The sequence below is a fragment of the Sus scrofa genome, chromosome 6 (genome assembly GCF_054392235.1).
Source record: "Sus scrofa isolate SSC_HxYL_T2T_F1_AM1 chromosome 6, Sscrofa_HxYL_maternal_Yorkshire_Landrace_v2.0, whole genome shotgun sequence".
Lineage (NCBI taxonomy): Eukaryota > Metazoa > Chordata > Mammalia > Artiodactyla > Suidae > Sus > Sus scrofa.
Window position 1 is genome coordinate 109,028,704 of NC_139388.1, and position 25,736 is coordinate 109,054,439.

Genomic DNA, 25,736 nt, shown 5'->3' on the forward strand with positions numbered 1-25,736 from the left:
TATACCTGGCCTCGCTCAGTGGGTTAAGGATCTGGCGTCGCTGTGAGCCATGGTGTAGGTCGCAGACATGGCTTGGATCTGGTGTTACTGGGGCTGTGGTTTAGGCTGGCAGCAACAGCTCCAATTAGATCCTTAGCCTGGCAGCCTCCATGTGCTGCAGGTGCGGCCCTAAAAAGACAAAAGACAAAAAGAAGAAAAAAAATTTATAGGTTTTTTTTTTTTTTTTTTCTTTTTGTCTCTTTAGGGCTGCACCTGTGGCATATGGAAGTTCCCAGGATAGGGGTCGAATTGGAGCTACAGCTGCCAGCCTACACCACAGCCACAGCCATAGCAACACGGGATGCTGGCCACATCTGTTATCTACACCACAGCTCACGGCAACACTGGATCCTTAACCCACTGAGCAAGGCCAGAGATCGAACCTGCATCCTCGTGTATACTAGTTGGATTCATTTCCACGGAGCCACAACAGAAACTCCTAAATTTGTAGTTTTATTCACTTCAGAATAAATACATGACTTTTTATGGATCACGGATAGTGAAGAAAAAGACTAGAAAATGATTACAATGCATAGCAAAAATGTGTATAGCAATTTAATTTAAGCAGCTGTTACTGTCAGTGCACTTTTTAGGGCCATATCTCTTAAGATACAGGGGTCCTGATTCATAGAACTAACTTTATTATTGGCTTAAGAAAGAAGTACACCCTGAAACAACTCCTCGATGTTTGGGTCTTTTATGATTAGAGCCAAGAACATCACTCTTGGACCCTATGAGCAGAGATAAACTTGAATTCTTTTCATTTTAGATCATTTTATTCTGCAGTTACACATTATTTTCTGGCAATAAGCAAAAAGTTAATTAAAACTGGAGAGGCTGTAGAGTTGGAAATTAAACCAACTCAACCCCAAGCCAGAAATATTATACACATTAGTAACCTGTGGAAATACAACTTGTGCATGGTGTTCTCTGAACTGTTAGAGTGAACGTACAATGGCTGAAAACTGGGATCTTTGTCATTTTCAACTGGGATCTTTGTCATTTTCAAGTTGAACATCATTATTTTAGTGGGACCTTGATTTTGTCCAACCAGATAGATACTTTGCACTGGTTAAATATTGGAATTTAATGTGCCCTGAAGACTGCTGCAGACATCATTGGGAAGGCCTGAAGTGGGGATGGTGGGATGCCAGGAGGTCTTTGGCTTTAGTTCCATTCATTTAACTAAAGCAAAGGATTAAAAGAGGGAAAGTCACCATTCTTTATAGCTCCTACCATATTGTGAGAATTTTTGTGTTAATTTTGAACTAGAGAACTGGTATGTTTAGTCTTTTGGCATCCTAAAGAGAAAAGAAACTTTGTAATTGGATGATTGATATTACCCTGAGTTTATGAGGGTGTGAAAGGAGAGACTTCATTTTATGAAGAAAGATCACAGTCCTGAGTGTGACTGTGAGGCTGACTGCGCACAGACTTCTGCCCTCCCTCTGCTTTGGGGTGCGTCGAGTGTGTCTCTAGTCCTGCCCATATGTGTGAATAGTCAGAGAATTAAAACCACGTGAGCAGAGGGCTCAGAAAACAAGGTGGTTAATATCTGATTATTAGTTAATATTATCTTAAATTTTAGAAAAACTTTGTCAAAAATCCTGTGACTAATGCTTATTATCTCTTGGAGTTTTTTTCATTCTCTGCTTTTCAAAATGAACCAATCAGTTTAGGGCTGGGAAGAAGAACAATCCTGTTCCCTGATTTTTGGTCAAGAATTTCCCCTAAATGATACGCAATGATAAAGCTGTAGTCATATCGGTAATTTATGCTCATGCTTTCATTTTCCCTATCCTCCAATTTGCTGAGAATCTTCTTTGAAAAACATTCCATATGAATTATTTTATGCATGTTGTAAAAGTTATTTGAAATAATTTACATGAAATATGGGTGACATGCTTGAGAAAAATTGCATAAGTTTTCTAAATAACAATGTTGTTTTGGGGAAAAGCAATCAACTCGGCAGATATTTGGAAAACAATAGAAAAATATGAAACAGAGAGGAGTGTTATAAGATAACAAAACATGCAAATGATATGACAAATTTGCTTGAACCCAGTTAAAGACAGAGCAAAGCAATGAGACTAAGTGGATTACAAATAAAGAAACCATGAAAAAAAATCCTAGATTCTAAAATAGTACTTTCCTCTTAAAAATAAAGACTGTTATGGTATGTTAATCGGGTTTTTTTTGAGAGAAACAGAATCAATGGGGGGAAATAGTGCCTTATTAAAGGAATTGGCTCATATGATTATGGAGGCTAAGAACGCTTATGGTCTATTGTCTGCAGGCTGGAAAACCAGGGAAGTCAGTGGTGAAATTGAGTCTGAAATTGAGTCTGAGTCTTAGGATATGAGAATTGGGGGGGCGGGGGAGGCAATGGTATAAGTCCTGATATGAGTCTGAAAGCCCAAGAACCTGGAGTTTGTATGTATGAGGGCAGGAGAAGATTGATGTTGCAGTTCAAGCAAGAGAGCAAATTCTTCCTTCCTCTGCCTGTTTGTTCTATTCAGACCCTCAGTGGATTAGATGATGCCCACCTACACTGGGGCTGGTGAACTTTTATTTATTTGTTTGCTTGTTTTTATTATAGTTGATTTACAGCGTTGTGTCAGTTTCTGCTTTACAGCAAAGTGACCCAGTCATACATATTTAGACATTCTTTTTCTCATATTATTTTCCATCATGTTCAATCATGAGAGATTGGGTATAGTTCCCTGTGCTATATGGCAGGACCTCATTGCTTATCCGCTCCCAGTACAATAGTTTGCATCTACCAAACCCAAACTCCCCATCCATCCCACTTCCTCCCCCTTTCTCCTTGGCAACCACAAGTCTGCTCTCTATGTCCGTGAGTCTGTTTCTGTTTTGTAGATAGGTTCATTTGTGCCATATTTTAGATTCCACATTTAAGTGATATCATCTGGTATTTGTCTTTCTCTTTCTGACTTACTTTACTTAGTATGAGAATCTCTAGTTGCATTCATGTTGCTGTGAGCTTTTTTTACATAGTCTACGCAGTCAAATGTTAATCCCTCTGGAAACACCCAGAGACACACACAGAAATAATGTTTTACTAACAATCTGGGCATCCTTTAGCCCAGTCAGGTAGACACTTAAATTAACCATCATATCTGCAGTAGCATTCTGAGATGAAAGTTGAAAAATACTGTATAAGAGAGATAATAAAAGTTACTTTGGGAATCTTATTTTCATAGCCTATACTGAGAACAGAATATCCTAGTCAAGGAGTAAAGCATATCTTTTATGACATTATTGGACAGAAGCATCGAGAAGCAAGGTTACATGAGGTGGTACTCATGAGGAGAAGGTGGCTATTTTAAGATGGTAACAGGGCCTAAGGGACATTAGAGGATAAAGTGGGCACACCTTTGCTCAGACATGTTTATTTTACCTGGGGTGATCACCCTGATTGATGAGAATAATTTAGAGGCTGCTCCATCACCTGGACCAGAAACTCATACAGAACTCCAGACACTCTCAGGATTTGGTTTCATAGGAAACTGCAGGGGACTTATCTTTCACTTGGACATGGAAGACACACCAGTGACCAATGGTGTGGTGACTGGGGGTGGAGCTTAGCCAGGAAGGCATTTGATCCCCCTCACTGGAAGGGGAGACAGTCTTGGCCATAGACCTCCACAAGAAGACATGTTTTACTTTTGCTTTTGGTCTGGCAGGATCTTGTTTGCTTCTAAATTCAATCAGTATCTTCAAGTCTCTGACAGCCCTTATTCTTAGAAATCCCACAGGAATTCTGAAGTCACATGACAACTCAGAGGCTGTGTGCACATGAGGAGCAGAATACACCACTCCCAAATATGCTTCCCAGGCACCCAAAGCAGGCCTACCAGTGTGGTCAGAATGCATGTTGGTTGCAGGAAAGGAGAATTTTCTGAAACTTACAGTGCTTTCAAGAGTACTTAGGAGTTCCCATCATGGCTTAGTGGTTAATGAATCTGACTAGGAATCATGAGGTTGCGGGTTCTATCCCTGGCCTTGCTCAGTGGGTTAAGGATATGGCATTGCCGTGAGCTGTGGTGTAGGTCACAGATGCGGCTCGGATCCTGCATTGCTGTAGCTGTGGTGTAGGCTGGTGGCTACAGCTCCAATTCGACCCCTAGCCTGGGAACCTCCATATGCCATGGGAGCGGCCTAAGAAATGGCAAAAAGACCAAAAAAAAAAAAAAAAAAAAAGTACTTAGAAGTATTTTTTGGTTGCCAATCAGAGAAATTTAACTCAATCTTGCTTAAAAAAAAATAGGAGTTTTTAGAGTGATTACTGGGGTATATTCTGTAATCCAGGTTCCAGGATGAGACTCCCCCCCATAAAAAGGGGGGGAAGGTACTGGAGCAATGTGTGGGCCCAGGAATGACTATTGCTGTCTGCATCTTTTGTCTTAATGTTTTATTGGTTATCAGCATATCACCTTCATTCAATCTGTATAATTTAGCTTATATTAACATTTTGTGATATTTGTCTAAAGCCCTTCTGAATCTCTATGTAAAATAATCACTATTCTGAATATTTTTTGAAAACTTGCAAAGGTTATTTATTCAGAGCTTTCTAGAGAGTTAACCTCTATCACTTGTGTTTTGTCAGAGACTCAACTGTAGGCAGAGGAGTGGAAAAATGAGAAAACTTCGTAGTGGAAGGCAAGCTATAGTGGAAAAAAAGAAAACTTCAGCTTTGTTCTGATTGGAGGCTGTTGGCTGGGGAAGCTGCACAGAGGCAGGCTCACCAGATGTGGGTGTGATGTGGGTGTTCTGAGGGGTTAGATAGGGGTTCAGAGTTGGCTCACTCTGGATGATTCCAAGTTGAAAGTGAGAATGAATCTTTTCATACTATTTTGATGTTCCTACCTGTGTTTTTCTACATAGAATGTTTATAGATACTAAACAGCGTTTGGGGAGCTTATATATGACATAAATTGTATCATAGGATGCATATCCCTTTTAATTTTCTATTTTCTCTCCACTTTTTATTGTTTTTGAGTTTTGACATGCACAGCTATAGCTGATTCATTTTAAGTAATCTATAGTACCTATTGCAAGAATAAGTTCAATTGTATACTGTTTCCTGTGATTACAAAGATTGTGACAAACATCTTTGGACACCTGAGTGAGCATGTTTTCCAGGAAACATTCTAGAATTAGAACTGCAAACTCATAGATTTTGTGCCTCTCCTCTTTGGCTTTACTAGGTATTTCTAAATTTTTCTCTAAAACTATTGCATCAGTTTACTTTTCCACCAGCTGTGTATGAATTTCTCCATCTCTACATCTCCACCCAAACTATTTTTTACCCACCAGAAGGAAATTACATGATATTTTGTTTTTGCTTTCTTCTCCTTGAATTTGAGTAAGGTTGACCATCTTTATATATTTACGAAACAATTCATGGGTCAAAATATACCACACTGGAAATTGGAAAAGTGTTGAAACTGACCACCAATGAAAAGAATACATATTAAAATACATAGAATTTGGTGAAAGTATCAAGAAAGGTATCTTTTTTCCTTTGGCTCTGGATGAACAAAGAGAGTCTCCTCCAGGAATTCTACCAGCAATTCTATGTCTCACATGGATTCAAGTTCACATGTACCCTATCCACATGGTCCAGGAAGCCTGTGGTTTACTGAATCCCTGGAGGTGGGGTGGGATGGTCTCTAAGAGAGTTTGGAATATTTTTCTCCTCTGCCTTATACATATATATATATTTTGTTGTTGTTTGTTTCCAGCTTTATTGGGATATAATTGACATAGAACATTGTGAAAGTTTTAAGGTGTACGGTGTGTTGATTTGATACGCATGTATAATTGCAAAATGACTATGACTTGGCATTAGTTTACACCTCCACCCCATCCTATAATTACCATTTCTTTTTTTTTTTTTTGTGGTGAGAAATTCTCAACAGCGCATTATAAATCTCATTGCCCTTGTCTTGGCCAAGAATCAAACATCAACTATCTAGGCACTCCCAGAGATACAGCTTGGTCTTTTCCCTCCAGCTGTCAGTCATCTCTAACTCCTCCCCTGTACATCCCCTGATGGTAAGAGTGGGGGTTCCATGGAGTGGGGACGGCAGGCAGAAGAGGAGGAGCTTCCGGGCACACACAGTAGGTGACCATTGACTTCCCAGACTAAGTTTATTCCTTGGGCTCCTAAACCCAGTCTTGGTTTTTAAGGAGATGGAATGCAAGGACCAGAAAAGAATTTTATATGTATTTAATGAAAAGAAATTCCTGTCATTCTCTTTTTCTAATAACTTCAAAAGGCAGCATCTGCCTCTTCCTCCGGGCCTGTGTCCTATCCGTAATGGTTCATGGTATCTGGGTCTGTAGAGAGGAACCCTAAGGCTGACAGAAAATACGAAAGAAAGACTGTGTTCCTGTGATGTCTTATTCACTATCAGAAATGCCCTGGGCCTGGCGTCCCTGGGCCTGTTTCTGTAGCCCTCCATTTGCTCTCTAGCTACTAGAAATAGCTTGTTTACCTTCTTCCTGTCCTCACAGACTATTTCTGTAGAGGCCTTTATTTCCCACCCCAGGCTCATTTTTAAATCAGAACAAAACTCTTAGAATACTAGTTATAGCCTGCTGGGTCCTTCGAGCTATTATACAACTACTTTGGCTTTTCAAAGCTTTTAAAATTAGCTAAAAAGGGAAGAAAACAAACTGGTATGACACAAGAAGGAGGAGGTATAGAATTGCAAAGAGTTCCCCCCAAAAGACAAAAAATAGGATTGAGATGTGGGCTTGAATTTTAGTGACAGGGTAGATAATTGCTAATGACACCTGTAGCAGTGGAAAGAGAACAATTATTGATCAGTAGGGGGCCATGATGGATTGTTTGTGATGACAATGGCACCAACAATGGCTACCCTCTATTATTTATTTAGTATGAGTCAGGCGTGGTCCCGTTTTAATACATCGCTTCTTTAAATCTTCACAATAACTTTTTGGTGTGGCTGTTATTACAAGAAGAGAAAACAGACTTACCACTTGCTCAACATTATACAGAAATTTTGCCATAAATATTGCAGCAAGGGGTAGTAGCCAACTGTCATGCATTTGAGTTGATCTTTGAGTTTTAAACTAATTGCAAAAAGGGCTGTATCTATCATGGGGCTTGGTAAACTGTAGCCAGTGAGCCAAATGTGACCTGTTGCTTAGTTTTATAAGTAAAATTTTATTGGTATGCAACCATATCCATTCACTTATATGTTATTTTTAATTGCTTTCCCACTGCATTAGTGGAGATGAGTAGTTGAAACAGAGACGTTGCAGGCACTAAAACATTTACTATAAAGCCCTTTGAGAAGTTTGCCAAGCCCTGCCCTCCTGTCCTCTTCCTTTAGAGCCTCTTGGAAAAACTCTGCTTTCGTTTCTTCCTTTTCATTTTTTACTGTTGGATTCTAATATCCAGCCTATAGTTGGAGACTGAGTATTCTTTTTAGATGAGTCTCCAGCCATTTTTAGAATCTTTGTTCTGCTCAAGATGATTCAAGTTTCTCAGTTGCCTTCTTCCAGTCTGCTTGGTAAAGTCCCTGATATAACCCTATACTTTCCCCTAAGGCTGCAAGCAATATATTTTTCTCTGCAGTCTGCCAGCATGGTTTTCTTGTGTGATTTCAGGGCCTCTGAAGAATAGGACAATATCTGAGTGTCCATGTTATTTTGCATTTATTTTTCTGCTTCTCTGCTGGAGGTTTGCCTGTTGCTGCTGCTGAAATATCAAGTCTGCCGTGTACTATGTAAGGTACATTCCTAGCTCTCCCCACTCTTGACCTTGACAAGAGGCCTGGCAGTGGTGACAGCCAGGGTGCAATGATCCTGGGACAGAGCTGCTACCCAAGTGCTAGGATCAATCAAACTATTTAGGAATGACAATAACAGAAAAGTGTAAAAATTCAATCCGATGCAGTTGGTGTCCCAACCCATTCCTGGCTTTCTCCGTGGTGATGTCTGGCTAGCTTCATTGTTTCTAGCTTAGCCTAATCTCTGGATGTTGGATTTCTGGTTTTCTCTCCATCTACAACATAGTTTCCAGGATCCCAGATGAAGCACAGTTCCTGAATGTATGCTGTCATTCCCAACCTGGCTTAACCACAGCTTGACTTAACCTACTATTCAGCTGCCTCACTCCAACCAACATGGGTTCAAGAGGAGCTGGGGACATTGATACATGCATTCTTGGGATCTGAAGTAACTGTATTAGTTACATTTCTCCTGTCTGTAAGTGTTAAAGATGGAAAACAAAAGTAAACAAAACTAAAAGTGAACTAAAATCTTTGCTACATTTCATTTTACAGAAAATTGTCAAAGAAATATTTGACAGGTAGAATAACAAGAGAGGTTGCTCATTTTAATCACTAGATGATAAATGGAGCTTTCTGCCACTGGAAGACAGACCTAAAAATGAGAACTTACGTGTTCGCTGAATCCTTCACCACTTGGTTCAAAGTTTGACCCCTCATTAATTATTTTCTTGCTTTTTATTGTTATTTTGACTTTGTGTCATTATTTAAAAATATTTCAAAATTCTTGGAACTAATTAAAACATAAAGAGTTTTGTAGAAGAAACTGCAGCTAATGACCCATAGTAATGACACCAGGCTTTCTGGAAGGATGTTTATTAGGAGAAACTCATGGAGAAGAAGTGTATGCTTCCCTCCTGCTCATCATGTCTCAGGAAGTATGCGGACATCAGACTTTGGGAGAAGGACCTGACAGGGGCTGGAAGACTGGAAAAGCTCCCTGGTCTGATCAGGGACTGGGACCAGGTCTGGTGGTCATAACCTCAGCAGTCTTCCTGGACAGCTTGCCTTCAGCATGGGGCTGTCACAGGTTTCTCTGGCTCCTTATAGGACACAGATTCCCTCTCTGGGACGTCCATGTTCAGGAAATCAGAGAATCAGTTGGAACAAGTTTACTTTTACCTGTCAATCCATGCCCCTGCTCTCAAGCAGTACATGGTGCAGGCTGGAAAATGTCAAGTCGGTTGTGGGGTTGGCTGGGCAGTGGGTAGCAAAGGCGCTGCATGGACAAGGCTGGCTCTGCAGCTGTAGCACGAGGTCAGGAAAATGCACAATAGGGCAGAATTCTGTGAGACAGGGTAAAGGTAGTATTTTTCAGCTCCAGTCTTTTGGACGACAATTACTACACAAAAAGAAGAGCCCGGAGATTGGAATTCATCTCCACTGTGATGGAGGGTGTATTAGGATTCCCCTACTGCTGAAACCATCATAGTAAGGGAATAAAAAGGAGTGTGGAAGGGATATCTAGAATGAAGGGCACTCCACCAGTTAATTGGCTGGTGATTGGATATTCCAATAGTAAGTTCATCATGCCTCTCACACTTAAATTGTGTGGGATGGGTGTGGGGGTGAAGGGCAGGGCAAAGGAGGAGGTTGCCGCTTTTCAGTCAAAAAGTCTTGCTAATCACTGTCCCCTTGGGAAGTAAACCTGTGCTGACTGCCAACTTTGCTACCTTAATATCATAAGAGAAATATACAGTTTTGTCATCTGGGTCCTGCTCATTCTCTTCTTCTGAATAGTATTTCTCTTACACACTGTGGGATTAGTCTGTTTCTGTGCCCTCACAGGTCATGGAGAACACCGCTCATATCCTCTCAATTTGTTTTTTGATAAAATTAGGCTGAGGATGTCATCGGTCCCATTACGTCTGCCCTTTCATTTTAAAGCCTGCGACTATTGCCTTTGGAATGGATAGGCAATGCGATCCTGCTGTGTAGCACTGGGACCTATGTCTAGTCACTTATGATGGAGCATGATAATGTGAGAAAAAAGAATGTATACATGTATGTGTGACTGGGTCACCATGCTGTACAGTAGAAAAAAAATAATGCATTGGGGAAATAATTAATTAGGTAATAATAAAATTAATGAAATGCCAAAAAATAAAAATAAAAATAAAAATAAAGCCTGTGACCACCTAAGCCTACAAGAAGTGGTTCATTGTGGAGGCTCTCGGGATAGTTCTGTCCATTCCTTTTGTTCCCTTTGGCTGTGTTCCTCCCCAAGGAAGACGAGTTGTTCCACAGGACACACGCCTTAGCCTTTCCACTCTTTGCTGTAGTTAACTGGGTGGTCAGGGGGTTCTCTACCATCTTCAACTCACCATTCTGTCTCAGGACAATAGTCAGAGGAATGGTCTTAGTTGGATAACATCATTTAGTATTTCTCCTATAAGGAGTTGATTGTTCTCAGTTACTTCCTACTCTCTTGGGTGCTGACTTATCTTCTCCCTTAGTGAATCTGTGTCCACACCTGGCAACTTCCTCCAAGCTTATTAATAACCAAAGCTATTTTCCCAGGTGACAGTCTCTACCCCACCTCCTTCCTCCAAGCCTCCTTTTCATGGTGGATCCCTAAACAGCAAATCCTCAAGCATTTCATCAAGAATTCTCATTTTTTCTTTCTGCCATGAATGTCCTTCCCATCCTGGGATAGTCCTTCTAAGCCACTGGTAACAGCCATGGAGTATAAGTGATCATTAACAGTGAGTGGAGAACTTTATTGTTGACTGCTGGGTGCATGTGCCAACCCAACCATGGACGGGATGCTCCAAGTGGAAAAATCTTGGAAGTGAGCTGTAAGGCATCCAAGCTTCACTGTCCTTTCATTTCACATCCATTGTCAGTGAAGAAAATTTGGGAAGTGATTCTGGTTTTTTGGAAGGGGGGGTCTAGGCAGTTGGAGGGCAAGTTAATTTGCTTTTTCCTTTTTTTTTTTTTTTCTTGAGTGCCTTTTAGTTTCATTTCCCTTCCTTCCTTCCTCCCTCCCTCCCTCCTTGCTTCCTTTTGCTTTTTTATACTGAAACTGAAGTTGGTATCTAGGGAGATAAAATGGTTTCTCAAGATCACATACCTCATTAGGAACATAATTGAAACTAGAATCCTAGTCTCTGAACTGTGACCTCCTCTGCCTGGACAGTGACCAGTGAGGTGATTGCAGAATTCTACCCTGAATTTGTTACAGATGTGAGTGGAAATTAGACTGTCCCTTTCTCATGCTAGCTCTGCAACTTAGGAGTCATGGAAACTTGGACAAGCTCTTAGCCTTTCTAGATCTCAACTTTTCACCAATGATATATATATATATATATATCTCCTTTTTAAATAAAATCTAAAAAATTTGTGAAATGTTCCACACTTTTAAGTCCACTATTAAATGTAAGTTATTATTTGGTGGAGGGGCCAGGACCCAAAAGATGCTTCTGTTGTCATAATTGGAGTTCCAGCCTAAATTTCATTTGAAAATACAGTCTAAGATGGTCTCAGAAACTTTATCCAAGGGTCTTATAATTGACCTTCATTGTTGCTCTTCTGAGATTTATTTTTATCTCTGTATAACTTTCCTAATAATGGCTTTCAAACATGCAAATGATTCTCTAATGATTTGCGTCAGGCTATGGTCTCATGTGTCTCAGAAGATGGAAGGGCGTACCAAGCTGGAGGTAATTTCCCCATGCCGATAAAGCCACAGCACGTGGACTTGCACATTTGTACGCAGGAGAACAACTGATGGAACCACGAGGTCCTTATGGCCTTCAATGGGCATTACCCTAAGGACCACAGAGACTCTATTTGTGAAGATTTAAAAATACAAGTGTGGGAGTTCCCACTGTGACTAGTCTCCCTGAGGATGCAGGTTTGATCTCTGGCCTTGTTCCATGGGCAGTGGGTTAAGGATCTGGCATTGCTGGATCACAGATGCTGCTTGGATCTGGTGTTGCTGTGACTTTGGCATAGGCTTGCAGCTGCAGCTGCAATTCTAACCCTCGCCTGGGAACTTGCATATGCCGTAGGTGCAGCCCAAAAAAGACAAAGGAAAAAAAAACAAGCAAAAAAAAACAATAACGAAAAAAAAACCCCACAAGTGAGGTTATCTAACCATAAGCCTTATTAAATGGTATGGATGGAATTTCTGAAATAATTTCCATGCCACATTCACAGCTGACCTCCTTTACATAGAATAAATTTCTGCCTCACATCTGGTATGCAAAATCCAACCCTCCTAGAGTATTTGCCCCAAACCCCAGCCAGTGGCCAATAATCATCTTCACTCCATCCCTCTAGGCCCTGCTCTTGAGCTACTGGTCACAGAAAGAGCCCCTTCCTCTTTGGAAGGCAGGTTTGGTTTTGTTTTGTTTTGTTTTCACACTATAATCACATGCTTTCTTGAACCAAACATCTTTTTTTTTTTTTTAAATAAAATAAAATCACAGCATGTGACTATAAAAGGAAAAGCACAAAAGAAAGCAGTCATGCAGATTAAAGCCCAGATACAAGGGCGTCAAATTGCGAATCCAGAAGAATTAAACACTAGACCAGGGACCTATCTCTGGGCTATCTGGCTCTGAGGGAAAAACCATCGTAGCTTCTGGCTGCATCCACTGAAGTTCTTGCCACCTCACGTCACCTCATTTTATACATCTCACATCACTTCTGTTTCCCCACAAGTTATTCCTCTTACTTACCTTTTACTAAGCCAACACGTCCACCACATCTCTTCCTAATCTTAGCAGAAGCTGTAATAGCTAGTTTCATCGTGATGAATAAGATACCTGAATTTTCTTTCTCTTGGCTTCAAAATTTTTACTCCCACCCATCTTCCCCACTAAGAATTTTTTTTTTGTTTGTTTGTTTTTTTTTTTTTTTTTTTTTTTTTTTTTTGCTTTTTAGGCCCACACCCGCAGCACATGGAGGTTCCCAGGCTAGGGGGCCAGTCAGAGATACAGCTGGCAGCCTACGCCACCGCCACAGCAACGCTGGATCCGAGCCGAGTCTGTGACCTACACCACAGCTCATGGGAATGCTGGATCCTTAACCCACTGAGCAAGGCCAGGGATTGAACCCACAACCTCATGGTTCCTAGTCGGATTTGTTTCTGCTGCGCCATGACAGGAACTCCCCCATTAAGAATATTTTGATCAGTAGTTTCCTTTCTTTTTAATCCCTTTTCCTTTTCAAGTTTAGTTCTGTTCTCTGTGCTGGATCATATCTGTTTGTTTGTTTGTTTTTCATTTCCCCAATACATTATTTTTTTTTCTACTGTACAGCATGGTGACCCAGTTACACATACATGTATACATTCTTTTTTCTCACATTATCATGCTCCATCATAAGTGACTAGACATAGTTCCCAGTGCTACACAGCAGGATCTCATTGCTCATCCATTCCAAAGGCAATAATCTGCATCTATTAACCTCCAGCTCCCAGTCCATCCCACTCCCTCCCCATCCCCTTTGGCAACCACAGTCTATTCTCCAAGTCCATGAGTTTCTTTTTGGTGGAAAGGTTCATTTGTGCTGTATGTTAGATTCCAGATATCGGTGATATCATACGGTATTTGTCTTTCTCTTTCTGACTCACTTCACTCAGTATGAGAGTCTTTAGCTCCATCCATGTTGCTGCAAATGGCATTATGTCGTTCTTTTTGATGGCTGAGTAGTATTCCATTGTGTATATATGCCACATCTTCCTAATCCATTCATCTGTTGATGAACATTTGGGTTGTTTCCATGTCTTGGCTATTGTCAATAGTGCTGCAATGAAATGCCAATGCAGGTGTCTTTTTCAAGGAAAGTTTTGTCCAGGCAGATGCCCAAGAGTGGGATTGCTGGGTCATATGGTAGTTCAATGCATAGTTTTCTAAGGTATCTCCATGCTGTTCTCCACAGTGGCTGTACCAGCTTATATTCCCACCAACAGTGCAGGAGGGTTCCCTTTTCTCCACACCCCCTCCAGCATTTGTGATTTGTGGACTTATTAATGGTGGCCATTCTGACTGGTGTGAGGTGATAACTCATGGTAGTTTTGATTTGCATATCTCTAATAATCGATGATGTGGAGCATTTTTTCATGTGCTTGTTGGCCATCTGTATATCTTCCTTGGAGAATGGTCTATTCAGGTCTTTTACCTATTTTTCCACTGGGTTGTTGGCTTTTTTGCTGTTGAGTTGTATATGTTGTTTGTATATTTTAGAGATGAAGCCCTTGTCAGTTGCATCATTTGAAACAATTTTCTCCCATTCTGTAAGTTGTCCTTTTGTTTTCTTTTTGGTTTCCTTTGCTGTGCAAAAAGTTTGCCAGTTTGATTAGGTCCCATTGGTTTATTTTTGCTTTATTTCAGTTGCTTTGGGAGACTGACCTGAGAAAACATTTGTAAGGTTGATGTCAGAGAATGTGTTGCCTATGTTCTCTTCTAGGAGTTTGATGATGTCTTGTCTTATATTTAAGTCTTTCATATCTTTTTTTTTAAACTTCATCCAAATTTTATTTCAGAAATTAATTTCCTCTCTTGTTTGCATTTATAATAATTTCCTTTCAACTAAATTTTCTCTTTTTTAAAAGTAAAATCTTAATAAAAATATTGCTTTAAGATATTTATTGGCCATAGCAAATAAATCATTTACTCTTTCCCTTCCTTCATGCTCAAACTTCACAAAACTAATCTGTACAGACTGCTTATGCTCCCTTACCCTCCACCCTAGTTTCAGATCAAACTCGGATTCCAGCATGAAGATGTTAAGCCACATGCAGACAGAGCAATGCAACTAAAATCTGAATTGTGCAAAATTGATCTGTATCAGCATCTCCCTTGGTCTCTAATAGATGTTCTCTAGCTCTCGTGGGTCATTTTCCATATTGCTGGCTGTGCTTGGCTGCATTCAGGCTCTGAAATCCCACTTCTTTTCAGAATGTTCCCCTTTCCTCTCATAGGACCTTGTAGGGTCATCTGCTGTGATCACTGTGGCAGCCTCAGAACCCATACCTGGCTTGGTGAATGTTGCCTGGAGTTCTGGGCTTGCCCCTCCTCCCCAGTACAGGTCATTCAAAATTCTTTACTCAGCATTCAATGATTATCTACTCATGAAATCCAATGGCTTTATTTTTTTCTAATCATGCTTCTTGTCTTCTTTGCATTATTGGATGTTGTTGACTACCTGCTTCTTGACTTTCGTCATGACTGTGGAGTTTGACTTCCCCATTCCTGACTTCACCTCTGCCTTCCCAACCTCCCCCAAAGGTCTCCCTCAACTTCCTTTCCCCATGTTACTATATGTTTTCTCTAGTGGTTAGCGTTTATCTGACTAGCTCCAACTATTACTCCAAAGAATTCAGGTCCTTGATGTCTTCTTTTCCCTACTGTCTCATTTTCAGCAAATTATCTGTGTGGCACATCCTCTCACTCAGTTTCTTGACCTCATTTCCACATGCACTGGTGCTTCCCCACTCTAGTTCCGGCTCCCCTAACTCCTCTTTGTCCTCCTCTTCCTACATGGTTATGTGCCTTCTGATTGCACTCCTCTTTGGTTCCTCAGGAGTTGCAGATTGACTTCCCTAGATCTTTATTTTGATTCCAGACACTTTTCCTTAAAAGACAAACAAACTGAAAACCAAAAAAAACAAACAAATAAACAAAAAAACCTCACTCTTTTACATCAAACTCCCTAAACTTGTATTTAAAATCCTCGCACTCTTGGGAGTTCCCTTCATTGCTCAGTGGTTAATGAATCCAACTAGGAACCATGAGGTTTCAGGTTTGATCCCTGGCCTTGCTCAGTGGGAGATCTGGTGTTGCCGTGAGCTGTGGTGTAGGTTGCAGACTCGGCTTGGATCCCGCGTTGTTGTGGCTGTGGTGTAGGCTGGTGGCTATAGCTCCGATTAGATGCCTAGCCTAGGAACCTCCATATGCCGTGGGAGCGGCCCTAGAAATGGCAAAAGACAAAAAAAAATAAAAAATAATAAAATAAAAAATAAAATCCTCACACTCTTAATAACTACCTTTCTGTTATTTATTATTTCATAAATCCTTCCACCAGTGGCCCTGTACCCCCCTGTTTCTTCACAGAAGTTTCATACATGTTGCCTAAATTAAATAGTTTCCCCTCATTTCTTGCTATTGAAGTCTCACCTCCATAGTTTAAGTTCTAGGCCCAGTGCCACCTCTTTCATGATACCATTTTTAAGCACTTTGACTAGAAGTAGTGGGTTTTCCCTCTGAACTCCGACAATTCTTTGAATTATTAAAGGGTCATTTCTCATAATGAATCTTGAATTACAACTTTAATGTGCATATCAACTCTCTTTTATTCCTCTGAGTCCCCTACAATGTCTATCAAACCAACTTGGAGATTGTAGGGAATAATAAATATTTCTTGAATGAATCGTAACTCCTTATTTTGGAATGTTTGGGTCATGTCTTCTCCAGAGGTCATATGCAGAAAGGAGAACACATAAAAGCTTTATTATTAAATCTTAAAATTTTCATGCCTGTGAATCAGAAATTTTTACTGGTTATTACCCTTGCTTTATATTTGGTTGTAATTCAAGGTGACAGTTAAGACTTAAAATGCCCTCTTGTCTCTGATACTGCTTATTTTTCCCAGGTAGTTCTGTTTACCCTTGTTTGCACCTGCATCCATATTTAAGGCCCTTCCTTCATTCTTTCCTTCTTTTTGTCTGGCAAGCATAGAGTTGGTGAGGAGCTTTCCTCCTTACAGTATGTTTAAACTTAAGTCATTTACATTCTGAGAAATATCCTGGGTGCTTTGGCCTCTCTTTGGTGATGAACTCAGAACTTTGCTGTCTGCTTACACACTGTGCCTCTGGTTCTGGGAATGAATGGTGTCGTGATGCCCTGAAAATAACACTCAAAGCAATTTATAATCAAATCAGGGTTTGTCTGGAGAGTTTTTATTATTCTCACATTCTTTCAATATAAGCTTTCAAAATAAACTTAATCTTGTTCAAAAGTTTAAATGTTAGGAGTTCCCGTCGTGGCTCAGTGGTTAACAAATCTGACTAGGAACCATGAGGTTGCGGGTTCGATCCCTGGTCTTGCTCAGTGGGTTAAGGATCTGGCGTTGCTGTGAGCTGTGGTGTAGGTTGCAGATGTGGCTCGGATCCCACATTGCTGTGGCTGTGGTGTAGGCTGGTGCTACAGCTCCGATTCGACCCCTAGCCTGGGAACCTCTATGTGCCATGGGTGTGGCCCAAGAAATGGCAAAAAGACAAAAAAAAAAAAAAAAGTTTAAATGGTTGTAAGTTAATAATTATGGGTACATTGGGAATATGTGGAACTGTGTTAGGGTTTCTATTTATATCCTTTTTGAACTTTATTAATTTGTGCTGTCCTGCAGTTTGCTGCTTTGCATAGAATTCAGAACCAGTCTTGGAGAATTAGCACTCATAGAAACAGAATTTTGAGGTCATCACATCTATAATCCTCATACAGTCTCCTACTCAGGCCAAACTCCAGTGTGACTTAGTTACCACCTGTCCCTTTCAGTTTCGTATTGCTGTAATCACACCTCTATATATTTGCAGTAGCAGTTGACTCCGGCATGTTGTTAGAAAGTTACAGCATGCTCATGACAGGAAGTGGGTATTTGAGAGGGAATAAGACTGCATTTGGACCTGGGCAAGGATAGCTCTGTGCCCTTATTAGCTGCTGTTTGTTGTTTTTGTTGTTGTTGTTCTTCTTCTAAAATAAAACACTTTATCTCCAAATTTGTTTCAAAAGGTTCTTTCTTTTGCCCTGAGAAGAATTTTCAAGACTAAACCTTTCTACCTATTGGAGAGGCTGATTGTTATTGAAGCATGTGAAACAACGAAGACTATGGGAATCCTACTGTGTTTTTGTAAGTCATATATTTCATTTTATGAGTAATTTTTATGTTTAAAAAATCCTGCTCATTATAGGAAATTTTAAAAGCATATAGACAGTAGATACATGAAATAAAAAATTACTCATTATTCACAACTTCAATGTCTGTAAATATCCTTAATGATAATCATCGTTAGTACTTTGGTTACACTAACCAAATATATATATGACAGATATGGTCATATTATTAGTTATGCTCAGTGTTTGTGGCATCTCTCCCACCCGTACAGCTTCAGGGACCAAGCCCTCTATCCATCAGGTCTTCCCACCTAGTCGTCTGGGGAGTTTCTAAAGCAGATTCATGTGCCCTGAGGGAGTGATGCACTGCCCTCCCTTCCCTGGATACAGGTGGAAGTCTTTGGGGACGCATCCCCATGTCACTATGCTCAACAACTTCAACAGTTGAAGGTACCATCATTCTGGAGGGGTTTCATGGCAGAGTTCTTTGGGTTGTAGTATGTTACATAGGTGAGCCAACCTGCTTTATTTGTGGGGGGAGGGCAGATTTGATAAATGACCTTCCTTCTCCATGACAGGCCAGCAGGTTGCTCCACTGGGAACAGAATCAATGAAGGGCCATCACTTGAAACTCAAATTTTCTTTAGTCTGGTCTTCATCCCTCTTGTCTGTATCTGATTTTTATTGATTTCATCTGAAATCCATTTGATATACTATCTTAGTGGCCATAACCTTTATTTCCTGACATTTAGTTGCTTAGATGTGCCTCTGTTTCCACAGCTTACATGCTAATTGCCTTGATTAAACATTGTGAATTCCTACATGAAGAAGTTTCTATCGTGAAAGAAGTATTAATAAAATAGTGATGAATCAAGGCACAAGGCAATGCTGGTTGAATGATAAAATTAACAAAATTGTATCTATGCAGCAACTATATAGAACTTTCTGTGCTTAATTGCCACGATCCTTAATAAACAAGCTATATACACATTGGTTAGATATAGTACTTGAGTAGGATTCAAGATTGACTGGATGAATAGGATGCTGTTGTTGAGACCACTGACTTCCCACGTGGAATGAAATGTGTGCTGTACTGAAGGACTCCACCTGCTGGGTCCTGGTTTTGTTCTCACTGAGCATAAAGATACTAGGGAACAAATTTGTGTAAGCCATGAAGCTTTGATGAGTGGTTGTTCCATACTGAAAACGATGCTGTCAATAATCAAATGGTAAATACTTATTTAAGTCTAATAGGATAACACTGAATAGGAATAAATTCCATAGGATATATTCCAAAGGTCAATTACATGGACACAGGTCAGAAGAAGTATAGGTTATCAGTAGAGCTTGCAGAGAAAGCCAGGGATTTTTAGTTGGGTCAACTATCTGTGGGGAATAAAATGCTACATTAACTCTCATAGTAATGTCAGGTGTCATCAACAAAAGTGTTACCACTTTCAGTCTCAAAGTAGATTGCAACTAACTTCATGCTGGAATACCTAGAATGTTGTGTTCTGATCTGGGTACTGTACTTCAGGTGAGGTGATGAAAGACTAAAGAGGCCAGGATGATGACCTAGCCCCAAATCAAGCAATATTAGAAAAACAATGGCTCTGAGCTTGCACTAGTAAAAAAAAAAGTTATTGAAGCATTATAGCTGTCTTAAAGCATCAATAATACTTGCCATGTTCATTTTCTATCACTCCTGGGAGAAGAACAGGGAGAGAGAGAATTAACATGTATTTGGTACCTACTGTGTCCCCAGTGTGAGTTAGTTTAATATCTGCCTACAATTTCACTAACGTTTCACAGCAACTTTATCAAGTAGAGTATCTTATAGTTGAGAATTCTGAGACACAGAGAACCTTAGAAACTTCTTCAAGGTCATATGCATAGTGTTGGAGTTAGAGAATTTGCCTTCTGTGGCAGACACACATGATTCTTTGGGGAGACAACTTCCCACCCTTCTCAGTCCTTGTGGTTTGGGAGGGTCTAGATTTCCTTCCTAAATTCAGAGGTAAGCATGTGGTCTTTTCTGGCTCGGTCAGAACATGGGAACTCAGGTTCTCAATGACTCAGTCCATGCATGTGGGATCAACTCTAAGGCCTTTGATGGAGATATTCGGGAAGAATCATTCTTGCTTTTCAGTGAGATTCTTAAAGACTAAGGTGTAAATGTAAGCTGCTGGCAGGCAGGCAGACATTTTGTCACCGTGTGGCAAAGAATGGTGCCTGACAGTGGCCACCAACACAAAGGAAACAGAACTGACAGTGTCCTGCTCTGAGCAGCTGAAATATATTTTAAAATTTAATCTTTACCATGTATGTGAGGATGTTTCCATTGTTATCTTAATTTTGCAAGGGAATAAACAGAATTATTGATAAAATTGAATTCATAATGCTCTTCCTAGCAGAACCAGGATTCACACCCAGTTTTGACACATTTCTCAGATATCATTGAATATATCTCTATTTTCACTAGAATTTTACAAATCAAAATAAAACTAAATACATGATGATTTTGCAGCTTTTACTGCATCAAATCTGATGTTAATTATGAATTTCTGGAGTTCCTGTTGTGGCTCAGTGGTAACGAACCCGACTAGTATCCATGAGGACATGGGTTCAATCCCTGGCCTCACTCAGTGGGTTATGGGTCTGACATTACTGTGAGCTATGGTGTAGGTCACAGATGTGGCTCAGATCCCTCGTTGCTTTGGCTGTAGCATAGGCTGTTGGCTACACTACAGCTCCAACTGGACCCCTAGCCTGGGAACTTCCATATGCCGCAGGTAAGGCCCTAAAAAGGAAAAATAAAAAAAAAAAAAAATAAATATATATATATATATATATATATATATATATATATATATGGAACTTAATGTTTGAGGGGTGATAGTTTAATATACTAAAAAATTTAGATGGGAATGCAGAGTTAAGTAGTACTTTAGAGAAGCTCTACATAAAATTTCAAAAAGGCCATTTAAATCAACACTTTACTGTTTCACTTTACAGGCCTGGCTTCTTGTCTCTGCTGCTGAGAAAGCCGAAGAAAATTATGTATCATTTCTTTGCACTGTTTTCTCGCAATGGGGTGCATAATGGTTGGCTTTTTGAATAGGGTTCACTAGCAATTGTATGCATACCTAAGAACTAACAACAGGTGTTGCAGTTTGCTTGGGAATGGTGATAAAGGGTGCTAATTGTTCATAGATCAAAATGATTTCAGAGCTTCTTTTCTAAGTCAAGGTCTTTAGCAAAGTGATTCTACATAGGAAAGAAGAGTTTGTGTAAAATTTAGGTGAACAGAGTTCGGGACTCTATCCTCTTGTGCAAAACCGTATCTTTGTAGATCAAGTTGCAACCCCTGCTTATCATTTTGAACCTTCAATGACTAACAACAAATACTCAAGGTCATTATGTGGTAAATGAGAACTACTATTGCCTTTTTTTTTTTTTTTTCACATGACACTAAAAATCTAAATATCACTACTTAGTACTTATAATTTGTCACAGTTTTACCAAGTCTGGTCTCTTTCTCTTAAAAAATCAATATATTTTAGTACTATGTGGTAGTGAGTTTCTGCATTGACAGCCCATTCATCTGCAAGCCATTAACTTTACAGGTTTACTCAGCAGAGTAGTTGAAGTTGAATTCATTAAAAAATACCAATGAGAGCATGTGAATATAAAAGATAGCTGATATTTAAACATATGACTTTATTATTCATATAGCTCTGAAAAATAGAAAATGTTATACACAGGTAATTGATTTAGAACTGAAATATGCTATAGATAATCTAGCTTTCATTACATTTCCTTCCCTCCTCCTACTGCCAAATTCAATGAATGGGGGAGTCTTGTCAATTGTCCAATTGTATTTGAAATATGACCACTGTTTCTGAACCCTTGTGGCTCTATTTCCAACATTCAACAGCTCTTGGCCAGGCTTACTATCACAGTCTTCAAACTAGTCTCTTGCCTTCTCCAATGGACCTCTTATATTTCATTCCTCTTATATTAGCCATAATAATGTTAAAAAAACAAAGCAGGTAGAGTTCCCATTGTGGCACAGTGGAAATAAATCTGACTAGTAACCATGAGGATGCAGGTTCTTAAACCCCTGGCCTTATGCAGTGGGTTAAGGATCTGGCATTGCTGTGAGCTGTGGTGTAGGTTGCTCAGATCCTGCATTGCTGTGGCTGTGATGTAGGACGGCAGCTATAGCTCTCTTAGCCTGGGAACTTCCATATGCTGTGGGTGGGGCCCTAAAAAAGAGAGAGAGAGAGAGAGAAGATAGAATAAAAGAAACTACACCCCTCAAAAATCACATGAAGATAAAAATTTTTTAAAAAGAAGGTTATATCAAAACCCTGTTTTAAATCCTTTTGGGCTCCCTATGGCACTTGTGATAAGATTCTGTCTCTTTACTTTGTCTGCAAGGTCCTGTGTGATCTTGGCTCTTTCTGACTCTTCAACCACACAATGTGCTTCTATTCTCCTTGCTCAGCATGTTCCAGCCATAATAGCCTTCTCTCTGCTCCTCAAACAGACCCAGTTCATCAGTGCCTTGGGGCACTTCCATCTGCTGCCTTCTCTTCCTGGAATTCTCTTTTCATAGATGTTTTTGTGGTTGGCTTCTTGTCATTCAGATCACAACTTCTATAGCATCTCATGAGGGTCACCTTTCCAAACTGCCCAGCCAAAGCAGCCAGTTTCAGTCTCAGCACCCTGTTAGTTTTATAGCAGTCAGCACTTCCTATATTTTCTCATTAATTTGTTCATTGTTTGTCTTCCATCACTAGAATATAAGTTCCCCAACAACCTAGATATATAAGGCTCTCAATATGTTTGATAAGTGAAAAAGTTTAATTATATTTCACTAAGGAGAAATGGAGTTGGAAATACTAAAAAAGAAGCACAATATAAATATTGTGTATTATTTCAATGATATATAATAGTGTAAGTGTAGCAAGAAAGGTTAAGAAGGAATGTTACCCTTGGTTAATTATAAGGTGGGGTTTTTTTCTTTTAAATTTTTTTGGTCTTCAAATTTTAACATTTATCTCTCTTCTAATAAAAAAAACTTTAAAAAGAAACTAGGGATTTCCTGTTGTGGCTCAGTGGGTTGAGAACCTGACTAGTATCTGTGAGGATGCGAGTTCAATCCCTGGCCTCGCTCAGTGGTTTAAGGATCCGGCATTGCTGCAAGCAAGCTATAGGTCACAGATGCTGCTTGGTTCCTGTGTTGCTGTGGCTGTGGTGTAGGCTGGAAGGCAGCTGCAGCTCCAATTCAACCCCTAGCCTGGGAACTCCTATATGCTGCAGGTGTAGCCCTAAAAAGAAAAAAAAATAATAATAAAAAAGCCTAAAACATTGGCAAACTATTAAAGAGGCTTCCTCTGGATGGATTATGGTCAAAGTTTTTCCTTCTTCAATTTTTGCAATGCTTTTCAAATTTCAAACACTGTACTTGGCTAAATTTTACAATCAATTAACAATTAACCTTTGATTAAAAAATAATGATGTCCAAATTGCTTATAAGGAAAAGCCATCTTGATTGAATGTATATGAAAATGTTACACAATCAGGAGTTGTTTAAGAATATTAGTATCTATTGACATACATAATGGTGCATTAAAAAGGACTGCAAATTTTGACACTCCTCTCCTAGAGTAATGGGATCTGTTTCCCTTCTTCTAGAACATGTGACTCTCCTGATGATGGAGTATGATAAAGTGGCACTATGCCAATTTTGAGCCAGCCTTTAACAGGACTGCCATCTCTTGAACCCCTGGAGCCATCACTTGCTAGTTATCTCTAGAGACTTTGTGGAGAAAAAGGAAGATGCCTAGCTGGCCCCCAGCTATTACAGCCCTCAGTCACTCAAGTCATCCCAGATGAATCATCCCAGAAATCATGGAATAGAGAAAAGCACCAAGGGAATTCCTGATTTACAAAATCAAGAGATAAAATAATAAAAATTGTTGAAGAACCAAGCTTTGAGTGGTTTGTAATGCAGCATTAGCTGAAGAGGTTAAGGTCCAGCCATGAATAATGATAGAACTACTATATAAACCCAGACAATCTAACTTCAGTATATATGTACACATATATGATCCAGTGGAAGTCCAAGAAGTCCAAAAGGAAGGAGAAGAAGAATAAAGGACAGGGACGCATCGACAAGATTTATTCCAAATCATTAAAAAATAAACTTTAAATAAGTTTAAGGACCATCTAAGAAACGATGTTAGGAAAGTGATCAAGAGGAGTGCCTCAAGTTTATTTATATCTCAGTATAGACAAGGGGGAAATTTTAAAGTTTTTTTTTGAGAATTCTAGGTGATTTGACCATGTTTGTTACCTACTTATAGCATTCCCCCCCATCAAGAAAACTCCTAGAAAATATTTAAAACTGGGGAAAAAAAAGTTTGTTTCTGAGTTAACTAGGAAGGGCAAATACTGCGTTCTTTTCTAAAATCAGTTTTGATGTTCAAGATATTTAATAAAATAGATGTATGCAAGTAAAAAAAAGAGAAATAAGTACATCAAGTCCATAGAACTTTAGGAAAAACAAACAGAAATATAAATCAAAGACCTCATCTTCTATCCAAAATGGTAAGGAAGAGTTAATTAAACCCAAGGCCAGCAAAAGGAAATAACAAAGATGAGACGAGAAATCAATAAAGTATAAAACGGGGGGGGGGGGTCCAAAAAAAGAGAAAGTCAGTGAACCAAAAACTGGTTCTTTGAGAAGTTCAAAGTGATAAACCTCTGCAAAGACCTATCAGGCAAATGTAAGAGAGAGAGAGAGAGAAAGAGAGAGGGTGAGGAGGGGAAGGGGGAGGAGAAGAGGAAGATGAGACAGAGCACAGAAGACAGGGGGCATGGGTGGGGGGAATGGAGGGAAAGAGAGGGAGAGGGAGGTGACCAATTCTCCTCTTTGTTGGGTGCCCTGTGGCCCTAGCAAAACAGACCACTTTTCCTCTCTCTTTTATCTCTTTTCTCTTCTTCCTTTTCTAGATAGAATGAATGTAGAAACTTGCACAATTTTCTGCCATATTTTCTATTTTAAAAAGGACTTTTCTATGACAAAAAGGTGGATGGCTAAACTACCACCTCCGAGGCTCATTAAAATCTGGTGACTTCTTGAATTAACACGTGGGTCCCTACAGTGATGGAAATTGCTTCCTTCCAGTATTATTGATTGACAGAGCAGGTGACAACTTGTTTGCACCCTTTGAGCAAGTTCATTAGTTTCCCATAATGGCTATTGCAGGTAAACACTATACTACTTAATTAGTAGATTCTCTTTGGTGAGCTTCTAAACAATTACAGGACCTTTTTTCTTCTGTTTGTGTTTAGGACACAATTTTTTTTTTTTTTTGTGGCCACTCTGACTCATCTCTAGTCAATAGTTATACACCTGACAGCTGCCATTAATAACTATTAAAGCAACTGCCTATATCTTTTTTGTGAGCTAAAAATAAGATTCCATCAGTCTACAAGATTAACTGTCTGGGCAGCAAAATTTTAAGCCTCTTCAATCCAAGTCTTCAGGTTGACACCATTTACTCTAAGTCTTCCATGCCATCGCCTAATAAATTGAGGCAACATGTAATTGCTGAAAATCTCTATATTGAATATATACAGGTGTTCCACTGACAATAACCTGGTGCAGGTGGACATTCAGTTTTAACATATGTTGAATACCTGCCATTAGCTTGTCCCAAGGGACAAAGGAATACTAAAGACATAGTATCCACCTTAAAATAATTCCCAGTGTAGTGGAGGAAATAGACATTCAATCCCAGTCCATTTTTTTTTTTTTTATTTCAAAATTAGCGTGGTGAGACTCAGAGGAGCAAGGCTCAGAGTGGTGTTGTATATTGGATAGTGAAACTTTCAACTTTTTTGCTACTTATGAAAGGAAGGATATAAGCAAAAGAACCCCACAACATTGAAAAGGGGACTTGAAAAAAGAAGATAGCAATATTTAAAAGCCATGTTT

The 25,736-nt window shown here is 39.6% G+C and overlaps 1 protein-coding gene across 6 annotated transcripts in view; it reads left to right on the forward strand.

Moving 5' to 3' along the window:
* METTL4 (methyltransferase 4, N6-adenosine) overlaps window positions 1-20,939 on the forward strand; it is a 491,081-nt gene extending 470,142 nt beyond the window's left edge. For 5 of the 6 annotated variants that reach the window (XR_014807700.1, XR_014807699.1, XR_014807701.1 and 2 more), the window contains one exon: window positions 17,624-20,229. The gene's annotated coding sequence lies outside the window, so the exon portion shown is untranslated. Of the gene's footprint in view, window positions 1-17,623; window positions 20,230-20,740 lie in introns of those variants that run through there. The other variant, XR_014807703.1, reaches the window with a different exon arrangement.
* The last annotated feature ends 4,797 nt before the right edge of the window (window positions 20,940-25,736 follow it).